The sequence below is a fragment of the Nipponia nippon genome, unplaced genomic scaffold (assembly GCF_047370975.1).
Source record: "Nipponia nippon isolate SJK-2023a ecotype South Korea unplaced genomic scaffold, ASM4737097v1 scaffold_27, whole genome shotgun sequence".
Classification (NCBI taxonomy): Eukaryota; Metazoa; Chordata; class Aves; order Pelecaniformes; family Threskiornithidae; genus Nipponia; species Nipponia nippon.
This window is the reverse complement of record NW_028262344.1, coordinates 6,026,607-6,039,398: the sequence shown is the minus strand read 5'-3', so window position 1 is coordinate 6,039,398 and position 12,792 is coordinate 6,026,607. Positions and strand designations below refer to the sequence as shown.

Below are 12,792 nucleotides of genomic sequence, written 5' to 3'. Positions count from 1 at the left end.
TATATGTTTTTCAGTATTTAAAACTTAAATTTGTATTCAGAATCTGTCTTTATTCTCAGAGTTGTTCAGAAACTTATTTTGAACTTCAAAATTATGGCCATGGGTCTATATTATGAAATATAAAACCATGGTGCACACATCTTAGAATCACAGAATCGTTAAGGTTGGAAAGGACCTCTGAGATCATCAAGCCCAATCTGTTAGCCTAACTGCCTGTTCCACCTCTAAACCATGTCCCTAAGCACCACATCCACATGTTTTTTGAATACTTCCAGGGACTGTGATTGCACCACTTCCCTGGGCAGTCTGTTCCAATGCCTAACCACTCTCTCCGTGAAGAATTTTTTCCTAATATCCAATCTAAACCTCCCCTGGCACAACTTGAGCCCATTTCCTCTTGTCCTATCACTTGGTACTTGGGAGAAGAGACCAACAACCACCTCACTACAGCCTCCTGTCAGATAGTTGTAGAGAGCAATAAGGTCTCCCCTCAGCCTCCTCTTCTCCAGGCTAAACAACCCCAGCTCCCTCAGCCACTCCTCATAAGACTTGTGCTCTAGACCCTTCACCAACTTCGTTGCCCTTCTCTGGACACGCTCCAGCACCTCCATGTCCTTCTTGTAGTGAGGGGCCCAAAACTGAACACAGGATTCGAGATGCAGCCTCACTAGTGTCGAGTACGGGGACACTATCACCTCCCTGGTCCTGCTGTGTGGTGGTGTGCTCCCCCTGTACCCTCCTGCCCCCCACATCTGACCTTTTCCCATGGCCCTGCTCAAGTGATTGATAATCACCAGTGGCAGTTGTGATGGATGCATCCAGCTCAAAGTGGATTCGGGGGAGACAGATAACAACACAACAGCCAAGGGCTAATTAATGGCAATGTGTCTACCTAACCACAGTGCTGGTCAGTGTCCAACTCAAGCTAGATTTGGAAGAAACTAACATACAGAGTTGGCATGTAAATATGACTATGAGTCATATTGAATCATCTTACCCCCATAAATAGCGAGCAGCCCAAGAGTCCTTTGAGCTTTCCTGCACGGCAGCGGGCTGCACGCCAGGATCTCCCCTTGAGTAGGGACGCCTCTCAAGGTTACTCCTCGAGGTTGAGAGATTCCTTGCCGCAACAGATCCTCGGTAAGTGACTAACAGCATGCTAAACTTTGAAATCTTAGCTAAGTGATATAAAGGATTGATTGTGCATATATAATCCTTTAGACATAAACCGTTGACCAAGTCTGGGACTAGGATTGGATCCAGCCACACCTAGACTCCTCTTTGAGAAAGAGTTTAGAAAGCAAGGGGGTTCTCTCTGAACCTCATGACTCAAAGGGAGGGTCTCCCTGACAGTCTTGTCTGACCCTGTCCTCTATGCAGTAAATAATCAAGTGTATCTTGCCATTGAATCTTGTTAAACCACTGTCGCATTTATCATCAAACTTTGTTATCAATAAACATATTGCTCTTACAAGTGCACTCTCACTCCATCCGTGACATGCTGGCCACACTAATTCCCAAGAATTATTATTATACTTAACTGCAGAGGATTATTAACCTAATTTTATTCAGTAGCAACTCTTTCCATCCTCTATATTAGGTTAAAAAAAAGTTACATACACATTCTATCAGTTTTGCTATCAGCAAGCAAACAAATGCCTCTTTCATAGATCTGACTCAAATTAATCTCTCAAGAAAGCAGGTGATGCTTCCACTTGTAGGAAGAACTGAGATTTGCCTCAAGTCCATAAACCTACTTTATTGAAGCCACACATAAAGAGGTAATTAAGACAACAGTTGCACTTGTTTACATAAACCACAAAGCTTTAGGAAAATCACCTAAGGTAAGCACAAGGCAAAAAAAGAAGCGGGGGGGGGGGGGGGGGAAGCCTTGTGCAATAGCACAAGGTTGCAAGCCACTGACAACTAACTGGACAAGAACAATGACATAATTTTTATGTTTCATTTATCATTTACATTTTCAAACTGAAAAGTGTTCCCTTTATACAGGCATATTACCCTACTGCACTGAGGATTTGATCCAATTATTAAAGTAACTAGAGCAGAGTTGAGTTCATAAGAAAAATGTGATTTCATCCTGCCATTCACTCCTCTCCTGCCCCTGCCTATCCTTCTCCCACCCAAGACATTGCATATACACAACAATAACAAAAGACACAAAAATATAATAAAATTAGAATGGACAATGAGAATGGAAGTGAATTGCCTCACATTAATGCAAGTGTTATATACCTTCCCAAAGTCTTCCATCTAGCTATCCAATTAACTGTTACCTTCAGACTGACAGGAGGGGGATTTTTTTTTTTTCATTGCAGAGCTTCAGTAACTTACCAAAGTTATCAAGAAAGGAACAGAGATGCACACAAGGGGAATGCTTATCGATATAGATCATTTGGATTTTAAAATTTGAAATGGTAAATGAAAGACATCAGCTTGGTAACTCAGAACTGATGAGAAAAAGAGAGAATGGGTTTAAAACATATATTAGATTTTTTCAATATTGTCTTTCCAAGGAGAAGGGATGAAATTCAGTCACCCATGGCAATGACCTGTATCAGTTATATTTCTTTACTGAAAGGCTGACAGTGCAACCCAAGTGTGTCAGTCACCACTGCTGCTCACAGGTATACAAAGTATGATATATCTCTTCCAATAAAAGGAAATATGACTTTTGTAATGGTTAGAATTGTAAGTAACTAGTCATAACTACAAATAAGTAATCGCACTACTGAAAAAAAAAGGAAAAAAAAGTAATTTGTTTCAATAATTCTGGGTAACATCAGTTGTTTTCTTGCATTTTAATATGTCCAAGGTCAGCCCAAGCAGAGTTTAGCCCATTTGCTAGGATTAAAGCATTATCTTTCCATTTTCTGCAGTTTGGAACAGTGATTCCAAAAAATAAAATCAGAGAATCTAGTTTGCCTTTGTTCTCTTCCTTCACCTTTAAAACTATTAAAATATAATTTCCAGTGAAAAGAATATTTAATGGAAAAACAGCTTGCTTTCCCATTTTCCCATTTCAATCCCATTTTTCTTACTGAAACTACCTCTCAAAAAATCCCAGTACCTTCTATTTTTCCTTTCCCTGAGCCCATGTTATTGTCTTAAGCACAGAACAGCAGACAGCAATATCTGACTAAGAAGCTGGGGTAAGATTCGGATGGCAGATGGCTGTGCTTACAATTTCTGCCAGCTGGACACCAGAATTAATTAAGAAGAAACCCGGGGAAAGCAACAGAAAGGAACAGAAATTATGTTCCTATACTTGCAGAAAGGCTACCGTTTCCGTATTTTCAGAGCGCATTGCTAACTGCCACAGACCGTGAATCGAAGCTGTAAGATCTCAGAAGATCCGTACCCTCAGTGCAGCAAGGCTGCCCGAGGACTACGCTCCCGCCCCACCGCACATAACACTGGTAGAACTTGGAGAGCCGCAGCTTGCCGTAATTGCTGAAGATCAGGACAGTTTTGATCGTGGTGGAGTAGCGGCGCGGAGCCGGAGCTGATACCGACCGGCCAGCTCACTACATTCCGTTCCGCAGCACTACGGCGCACCCGAACCAAACCCGCTAGCAACCGAATAGCTCCTACTGCACGTGACCCTACTCACGTCACCTGACGGAAAGGTGGCACTCCACGAGAGACAAAATGCCTTGCAAAGCGACCTCGTTAACGCGGCGCTTGGCGTCGCTTCCCCCAGTATCCTGCGGATAGTAGTATAGCAGAAGCGGAGGAGCAGCTGAGTATTTCGCCTCAGAGCGAGGGCCGGAACAAGGGTGGGGAGGAAGCTCAGGAAGGTGGAGCTGTGGAAAGTGCTGCTGACCCGGTCCCACCTCCGATTGGCTCGCCAGACACAGAAGAGCCCACTGGTGACACTAAAAAGAAAAGTAATGGGGCAAGAAGTCACTACGGAGCAAAGGCAGGCGAGGGGGGGGGCGGGCGTGTGTGAAGGCTTATGCTGTGATGGGCAGGTGCGCTGACCAATCGGCAGTGAGAGCACATGGTTCCAACCAATGAGGATATGGGGTGTGCAGTGCCCCATAAAGCCGGTGCGCTGGGCCTAGGCCGATGCCGTTAACGTTACCTCCCTTCCTAGTTGATATCCTCCTGAAACCCGTGGGAGATACTCCCATCATGAAAACCAAGAAGTGGGCTGTGAACAAAGCCCAAGAAATGTTATGACTTTATTTGGAAATAGCATATGGATACCCTACTGCGTGTGGTCATCTTGTACTGTGGATCTGTGAAAGGCAAGATGCTAACTGCAATGTGACTTGCTTAGAAGAACGATAAATGAACACTACCTGAGACTATGAGCTTTTACCTCAGGGTCGATGTGACCTGAAGACCCAACCTAAGCCAGCTCTTACTGGCTGAGAACACCCCATACCAATGACAAAACAATAGAAGATTTACCCTTCAATGAAACCAGGCATATAACTACGGCCAGAACAGCAACTGACCAGAACCCAGTATAAAACCACTCCACCTGCATGGGACATTGGTTTGGAACAATGAGGTTTAACACACCACTGACCATACATCTGTACCACCTGCACAGGACAAGCATGTACTGATCATACACGGGACAAGTACATACCAATTACACAAGCAATAATAACTGATTAGCCCACCCCTTAACATGAATAATTTGATTGGTCTACACAACTGTATTGTAACATATATAAACCCTGTTTTCCTCTGTATCGGGGTCCTCCATGCATTGGCTGGGGTATGACTATGCGCATAGCTAATATGAGAGAATAAATTTCCTTGGTAATTCTATGCTAAGCATCCTTATCTCCCTCCTCGGCTGGCAAAGAACTGACTTTTACGGATCCCAAGGCTCTCTTGATATTATTAATAGGTACTGTGTATGTATATTCATTTGGGGCAGGAAGTGTAAAGGATGACTTCAAAAAAGAACAAAATAATTGTAGTTTCTGTGAGCATTGTTCTAATTGAGCATACTTGGTATAGCAGGAATGGTTTGGATCCTCAAAATAAGAGCAAGAGCTAAACCAGCGAGTTAACTTCACGCTGCCGTATGGGAGACTAATGGGTGAACTCGCAGGAGAAGGCAGTTGGCATGCTTGCTTTGGATTGATCTGGTTAGCCAGACAGAGGGACTTCTCGAAGTCCTGTTGCCCCTCCACACTGAAGTGAAAATACTAACCACTGGTAGTTTGATGTGGACTGTAAAGATTATTTTTAAAAAACGGGGGAATAGTGGATAGATTTACCCACCCCTGGCTGAAGAATGCTTCTACATGCCTTACTAGGGAGATCATATTCTGTTTTTTTTCCTTGCAGTTTATATATAAACCAATCTTTCTCTCCATCTCCAGACCAGGAAGTTGGGACCCTCTATGAGGTGACTTTGATTTTGAATATGCTTTCCAAATGTACTCAACAGAACTTGTCAATTTACTTCTGTCACTTTAAATCTGCTATTGTTCCTAGCTATGCAGGTAATATCTTGAATTTAGTGTAATATAGTTGATATTCACAGATCTGTATTAATATGATTTAAAGTGACATTATTTCATACAATCTATGGAAAAGCAATCCTTCATATGCAGTATGTTGTCATGTCTCCCATTACAATGAGCTTTCTTATCAATAGCACTGTGCCATGATACATTTATCTAATTTTTTTTTGTTTTGCTTCATGTGTGTGCTAGCCCATGAATAATCTAACAGCTCTTACTTTTTCTCTTGCAGTGTTTTGGAAGTGATGGCAAGCTTATACAGTGTTATTTTCAAAACCCAGGTGTGGGGATGAATGACAAGTAAAACAGTTGTTTAGCTGTGATCTTCAGAAATAAAAAAGGTATTAACCTTTCAGAAACTGTCTATAAACACAAAGATACAAGGTTTTTTACGTTTTTGCTTGTGACTATACGCTTAAAAAAATTATGCAGATGAATCGCATAAAAGAAGAGCTATCTAAGCTGTACAATCATGTAACTTTTTTCCCAGTGTCATCTGGGGTACAGAAACAATTCTGCATGTGCTATCTATAGAATACAGCCATCTCTCTTGCTGCTGCATTCCCAATTGCTGTATCTGAAGGGAAACTATTTCCATGTTTTGAGGACTGGACAGCTCTGTTGCTTTATATGCTGTACTGAAGACAGAGCTTATTTTTATTAAAAGAGATATTTATTGCATATATAGACTGGGATTCAGTTTACTTCTGACATGTTGTACATCTGCTATGTATTGTGTTCTTTATCTTTGTGAACATGCATTATCACATGTCATTTCAAGAACATATTTTCAAGGTTTCTCATAATTAATATGTAGGTTTTGGTATATAATTTAATTACTTCACCCTGTGCCTTCATCATGTTGGCAGCGTAAGTACCTAATTTCTTGTTTTAATTTTTTTTTAAATAAATTAACAGTATGATGACATACCCCAGAAACATCCCCCCCCACAACTGTGTAGTACCTTGAAGGCTGAACACTTCAGCAGTTGTCAGAGGTCAGTTTGGTTGGGTTTTTTCCTAGCACTGTTTAACCACTGGCAAAAGCTGTTGCATCTTTCAGTTAAAAAAAAATAGACATTGGGTGCTAAAAGCCTACTCTATATACGTTCCTTCCAGCTGTTGTTATCTTCCTGCTTCACCAGCTGTACTTTTCATTGAAGAAATAGAATGCACTTTTTATCCTTTTGATAAGTCATAAAGTAATGAGTATTTTTTGTTTCCCTTTCATCATGGAGAGGACTTGGTACCCTGATTGGGGTACCATCCTTTGCTTTTATTTACTGGTTAGTTTTTGGGGTTTTTTTTGTGAGTTTCTTTTAAAATTGTCTGTTATACTGTCTTTTTATGTTTAAACTGTACTAAATTAAATGTTAGCTGTTAGCTTGCAGAATGTTCAGCAGCCGGAAGAGAGGAGTGAGAATATGTGAGAGGAACAACTCTGCAGACACCAAGGTCAGTGAAGAAGGAGGGGGAGGAGGTGCTCCAGGCACCAGACCAGAGATTCCCCTGCAATCCTTGGTGAAGACCATGGTGAAGCAGGCTGTCCCCCTGCAGCCCATGGAAGTTAACAGTGGAGCAGATATCCACCTGCAGCCCACATCAGAGCAGGTGGATGCACCCAAAGGAGGCTGTGACCCCATGGGAAGCCCGCGCTGGAGCAGGCTCCTGGCAGCACCTGTGAACCTGGGGAGAGAGGAGCCCGTGCTGGAGCAGGTTTGCTGGCAGGACTTGTGACCCTGTGGGGGACCCACGCTGGAGCAGCCCGTTTATGAAGGACTGCACCCTGTGGAAAGGACCCATGCTGGAGCAGTTTGTGGAGGACTGTCTCCCATGGGTGGGACCCCACACTGGAGCAGGGGAAGAGAGTGAGGAGGAAGGAGCGGCAGAGAAAACGTGTGATGAGCTGACCGCAACCCTCATTCCCTGTCCCCCTGCACCGCTTGGAGGGAGGAGGTAGAGAAGTTAGGAGTGAAGAAGGGAGTGGTGGGGGGAAGGTGTTTTAAGATTTGTTTTTATTTCTCATCACCCTACTCTGATTTGATTGGTAATAAATTAAATTAATTTCCCCAAGTCAAGTCTGTTTTGCCTGTGATGGTAATTGCTGAGTGATCTCTCCCTGTCCTTATCTCAACCCATGAGCCTTTCATTATACTTTCAGCTTGGTGGGCACCTGGCATCCAGCCAGGGTCACCACAATGCTGCAAGACAGTTTTGGTCACTGATATAATCCACTTCTTCAGCAAATACAAACAAAACGGCCTGTTTTATTTTAAAGCAAACTGAGCTGTTTGTTGCTGTTTCATGCAACTTATGTCTAGTATGAGTGGCTCTCATACACAGTCTCTGCAGCCTGTATATCAGATCATTTCCATCCTTAAAGGACTTCTGGAGAACTAATACTTCGCTTAATGATGTTGCTACAGTGTGACTGCATGCAAATATATATGGCATAATAACATAGGCACATGTCCTGGGTGTATACTTGTTACATGAATAGCTTGATAAATTTAATCACTTTTAATATGGAAAACCTAGATCAGAGATCATTGGTTTCAGCTAACAAGACAGAATTGGTTGTGAACTTAAACACTTCAAATAATCCATACTTTTGCCTATTCAGAACACTGATCTTATGAATTTTTGTATACTAAGTCTATTTAACAAAACTAGTGTAGAGGTGAGCATTCTGATTCTATCCTCTTGAGCTAACTCTGCCTGCTTGGTTACTGTAAAGCTATTGTAACCTTGTACAGCCACTAGAAGGTATACAAGGACAAAGATATTTGCATATTTTTTCTATATTTGTAATATGTCCACTTTGCCTGCTTTACAAATGTAAGTAGGTTGTTCTCCTTCCTGTGTAGCAATATGTTTTCCTAAGATAAGCTACTAGCCTGGCTCTCTTTAAAAAATGTTTGATTGGTGCCTTTCACCTCACTTGATCTTAACAAGGAAAACTTCTAATTTAGTGAGAATGTGCTATTCAAGAGGGATACAAGATGGTGAATGTAGGTCATTGTATTTTGCCAGCTAATGGCAGAAGGTTGTCATTTATGTTTCATCTACTGTTAAATTTTATCCTTTTGAGTTTAAAAAATAATAATTGTTTGCTTCAGTTTCTTACAAGGTAATAGTCCAGTCAAGTAAACCCCATGGTTTTGATTTCCTGTATTCACCACACACATTTTTGCACTTGGACAACTTATTCATATAGATTTGAATTATGCCTTTATTTAAGATTTGGTATGTTCTTTGAACGATATTTATTTATTACTGTTTGTTCCTGCATTTCTGTTTCTAATGCAATTTCTAATGAATTGTTTTAGCTGGACACCATGTATTTAGGCATTTCATTCTATTAACTGAGGAAACTTTCTCAATAACTTTAATTCACAGAATCACAGAATGGTTGGGGTTGGAAGGGACCTCTGGAGATCATCTAGTCCAACCCCCCTGCTAAAGCAGGTTCGCCTAGAGCAGGTTGCACAGGATCGCATCCAGGCGGGTTTTGAATATCTCCAGAGAAGGAGACTCTACAACCTCTCTGGGCAGCCTGTTCCAGTGCTCTGTCACCCTCAAAGTAAAGAAGTTTTTCCTCATATTCAGATAGAACTTCCTGTGTTTCAGTTTGTGCCCGTTGCCCCTTATCCTGTCACTGGGCACCACTGAAAAGAGTCTGGCCCCATCCTGCTGACACCTGCCCTTAAGATATTTGTAAGTGTTGATAAGGTCCCCTTTCAGTCTCCTCTTCTCCAGGCTAAACAGACCCAGCTCTCTCAGCCTTTCCTCATAAGACACATGCTCCAGTCCCCTAATCATCTTCGTAGCCCTCCACTGGACTCTCTGCAGTAGTTCCTCATCTTTCTTGAACTGGGGAGCCCAGAACTGGACACATTACTCCACATGTGGCCTCACCAGGTGTATTGAATCTGGCTGAGATGAAGTTAATTTTCCCCATAGCTGCCCTCATAGTGCTGTGCTTTGTATTGATAGCTGGAAGGGTGTTGATAACACACCAGTGTTTTGGCTGCTGCTGAGCGGTGCTCGTGCAGCATCAAGGCTGTCTCTTGTGATGGGACATAGCCAGGACAGCTGACCCAGACTGACCAAAGGGATATTCCATACCATATGATGTCCGCTCAGTAATAAAAGATAGGAGAAAGGAAGAGGAGGGGGAGCTTTCATTGTTTTTATGGCGTTCGTCCTCCGGAGCAACCGCTACGCGTGCTGGGGCCCTGCTTCCCAGGGGGTGGCTGGACATCGCTGCTGATGGGAAGTAGAGAATAAAAATCTTTCTGTTTTTCTTTTGCTCTTCTGCATGCGGCCTTTGCTTCTGCTTTCATTAAACTGTCCTTATCTCAACTCACAAGCCTTTCGTTATAGTTCCTCTCCCCTGTCCAGCTGAGGAGGGGGAGTGATAGAGCAGCTTTGGTGGGCACCTGGCATCCAGCCAGGGTCAACCCACCACACCAGGGCAGAGTAGAGGAGAAGGATCACCTCCCTCGACCTGCTGGCCACACTCTTCCTAATGCACCCCAGGATACCATTGGCCTTCTTGGGCACATCATTGCTGGCTCATGGTTAACTTGTCCATCAGGACTCCCAGGTCCTTCTCCGCAGAGCTGCTTTCCAGCAGGTCAACCCCTAACCTGTACTGGTGCATGGGGTTATTCCTCCCTAGGTGCAGGACCCTACAATTGCCTTTGTTGAACTTCATTAGGTTCCTCTCTGCCCAACTCTCTAGCCTGTCCAGGTCTTGCTGAATGGCAGCACAGCCTTCTGGCATATCAGCCACTCCTCCCAGTTTTGTATCATCAGCAAACTTGCTGAGGGTACACTCTGTCCCTTCATCCAGGTCATTGATGAATAAGTTGAACAAGACTTGACCCAGTACTGACCCCTGGGGAACACTGCTAGCTACAGGCCTCCAACTAGACTCTGTGCCACTGATCACAACCCTCTGAGCTCTGCCATTCAGTCAGTTCTGAATCTATCTCACTGTCCGCTCATCTAACCCACACTTCCTGATCTTGCCTATGAGGATGTTATGGGAGACAGTGTCAAAAGCCTTGCTGAAGTCAAGGTAGACAACATCCACTGCTCTCCCCTCATCAACCCAGCCAGTCATGCCATCATAGAAGGCTATCAGATTGGTCAAGCATGATTTCCCCTTGGTGAATCCATGTTGACTACTCCCGATAACCTTCTTTTCCTCCACATGCTTAGAGATGACATCCAGAATGAGCTGTTCTATCACCTTTCCAGGGATGGAGGTGAGGCTGACTGGCCTGTAGTTTCCTGGGTCCTCCTTCTTGCCCTTTTTGAAGATTGGAGTGACATTGGCTTTCCTCCAGTCCTCAGGTACCTCTCCTGTTCTCCATGACCTTTCAAAGATGATGGAGAGTGGCTTAGCAATAACATCTGCCAGCTCCTTCAGCACTCGTGGGTGCATCCCATCGGGACCCATGGATTTGTGGGTGTCCAGTTTGCCTAAATGATCTCTAACCCGATCCTCTTCAACCAAGGGAAAGTCTTCCTTTCTTCAGACTTTCTCTCCTACCTTCAGGGTCTGGGATTCCTGAGGGCCAGCCTTAGCAGTAAAGACTGAAGCAAAGAAGGCATTCAGTAACTCCGCCTTTTCTGTATCCTCTGTCACCAGGGCACCCACCTCATTCAGCAGTGGGCCCACATTTTCCCTAGTCTTCCGTTTGCTACTGATGTACTTGAAGAAGCCCTTCTTGATGTCCTTGACATCCCTTGCCAGATTTAATTCCAAGTGGACCTTAGCCTTCCTCACCGCATCCTTGCATACTCTGACAACGTTCCCATATTCCTCCCAAGTGGCCTGTCCCTTTTTCCACATTCCGTAAACTTCCTTCTTCCATTTGAGTTTTGCCAGAAGCTCCTTGCTCATCCATGTAGGTCTCCTGCCCCCTTTGCTTGATTTCTTACTCACAAGGATGCATCAATCTTGAGCTTGGAGGAAGTGATGCTTGAATATTAACCAGCTCTCTTGGACCCCCCTACCTTCTAGAGCCCTAACCCATGGGATTTCTCCAAGTAGGTCCTTGAAGAGGCCAAAGTCATCTCTCTTGAAGTCTAGGGTTGTAATCCTACTTATTGCCCTGCTTCCTCCATGAAGGATCCTGAACTCCTCCATCTCATGGTCACTGCAGCCAAGGCTGCCCCCAACCTTCACATCCCCAAACAGTCCTTCTTTGTTTGTTAGTACTCTTTGTTTGTTAGTAAATTCTATGGTTTATTTTCATTTTTTTCTGTCAGATTTTGAGAGGCAGCGCTAGACATTCACTTATGACAACTGAAAGCACTACACTGAATCTGTATCAAAACAGTATGCTACTTACAGAAATTGGGTTATTATAAAATCATAGAACAGCCCAGGTTGGAAGGGACCTTGAAAGATCATCTGGCCCAACCTTTCATGGGAAAGGGAGCCTAGATGAGATTATCTAGCACCTCGTCCAATCACATCTTGAAAACCTCCAGAGATGGGGACTCTACCACGTCCCTGGGGAGGTTGCTCCAGTGAATGATTCGTCTCACTGTAAAAAATTTCTTTCTTATGTCAAGATGAACCCTCTCCCGGTGCAACTGGTACCTGTTGCCCCTTGTCTTCTCCATGTGGTTCCTTGTGAAGAGAGAGCCTCCGTCCTCTTTGTAGCCACCCTTTAAGCACTGGAATACTGTGATGAGGTCCCCCCTGAGCCTTCTCTTCTCCAGGGAGAAAAAAACTAGCTCCTTCAGCCTTTCCTCATAGGGCAGGTTCTCCAGCCCTTTGATCATCTTCGCGGCCCTCCTTTGGACCCTCTCCAGTCTGTCTGCATCTTACTTGAATTGTGGGGACCAGAACTGGACACAGTACTCCAAGTGCGGCCTGACAAGGGCCGAGCAGAGCAGGATGATCATGTCTCTATTTCTGCTAGTAAAGCCCCTGCGGATGCAGCCCGGGATGCGATTTGCCTTTGTTGCTGCAGTGGCGCACTGCTGACTCATGTTCAGCTTGTCGTCCACCAGGTCCCTTTCAGCAAGGCTGCTCCCCAGCCACACAGATCCTAGCCTGTACTGGGCTCTTTTTGTTTTTTTCTGACCCAGGTGCAGGACTTTGCACTTGTCTTTGTTAAACTTCATACTGTTCTTGCTAGCCCACTCTTCCAGCCTGTCCAGGTCTCTCTCTAAGATGGCTCTCCCTTCTGATGTGTCCACCACACCACCCAGTTTAGTGTCATCAGCAAACTTGGTGAGGGTGCTTTCAATC

General features: G+C 44.0%; 1 non-coding gene across 1 annotated transcript; it reads left to right on the top strand.

Annotated features, from left to right (window-relative positions):
- Positions 1 to 1,694: 1,694 nt before the first annotated feature.
- LOC104018098 (uncharacterized) lies at positions 1,695 to 6,511 on the top strand. The gene is made up of 4 exons (XR_015705943.1): positions 1,695 to 1,781; positions 5,335 to 5,395; positions 5,746 to 5,854; positions 6,432 to 6,511. It is a non-coding gene; the product is annotated as an uncharacterized LOC104018098 (transcript).
- The last annotated feature ends 6,281 nt before the right edge of the window (positions 6,512 to 12,792 follow it).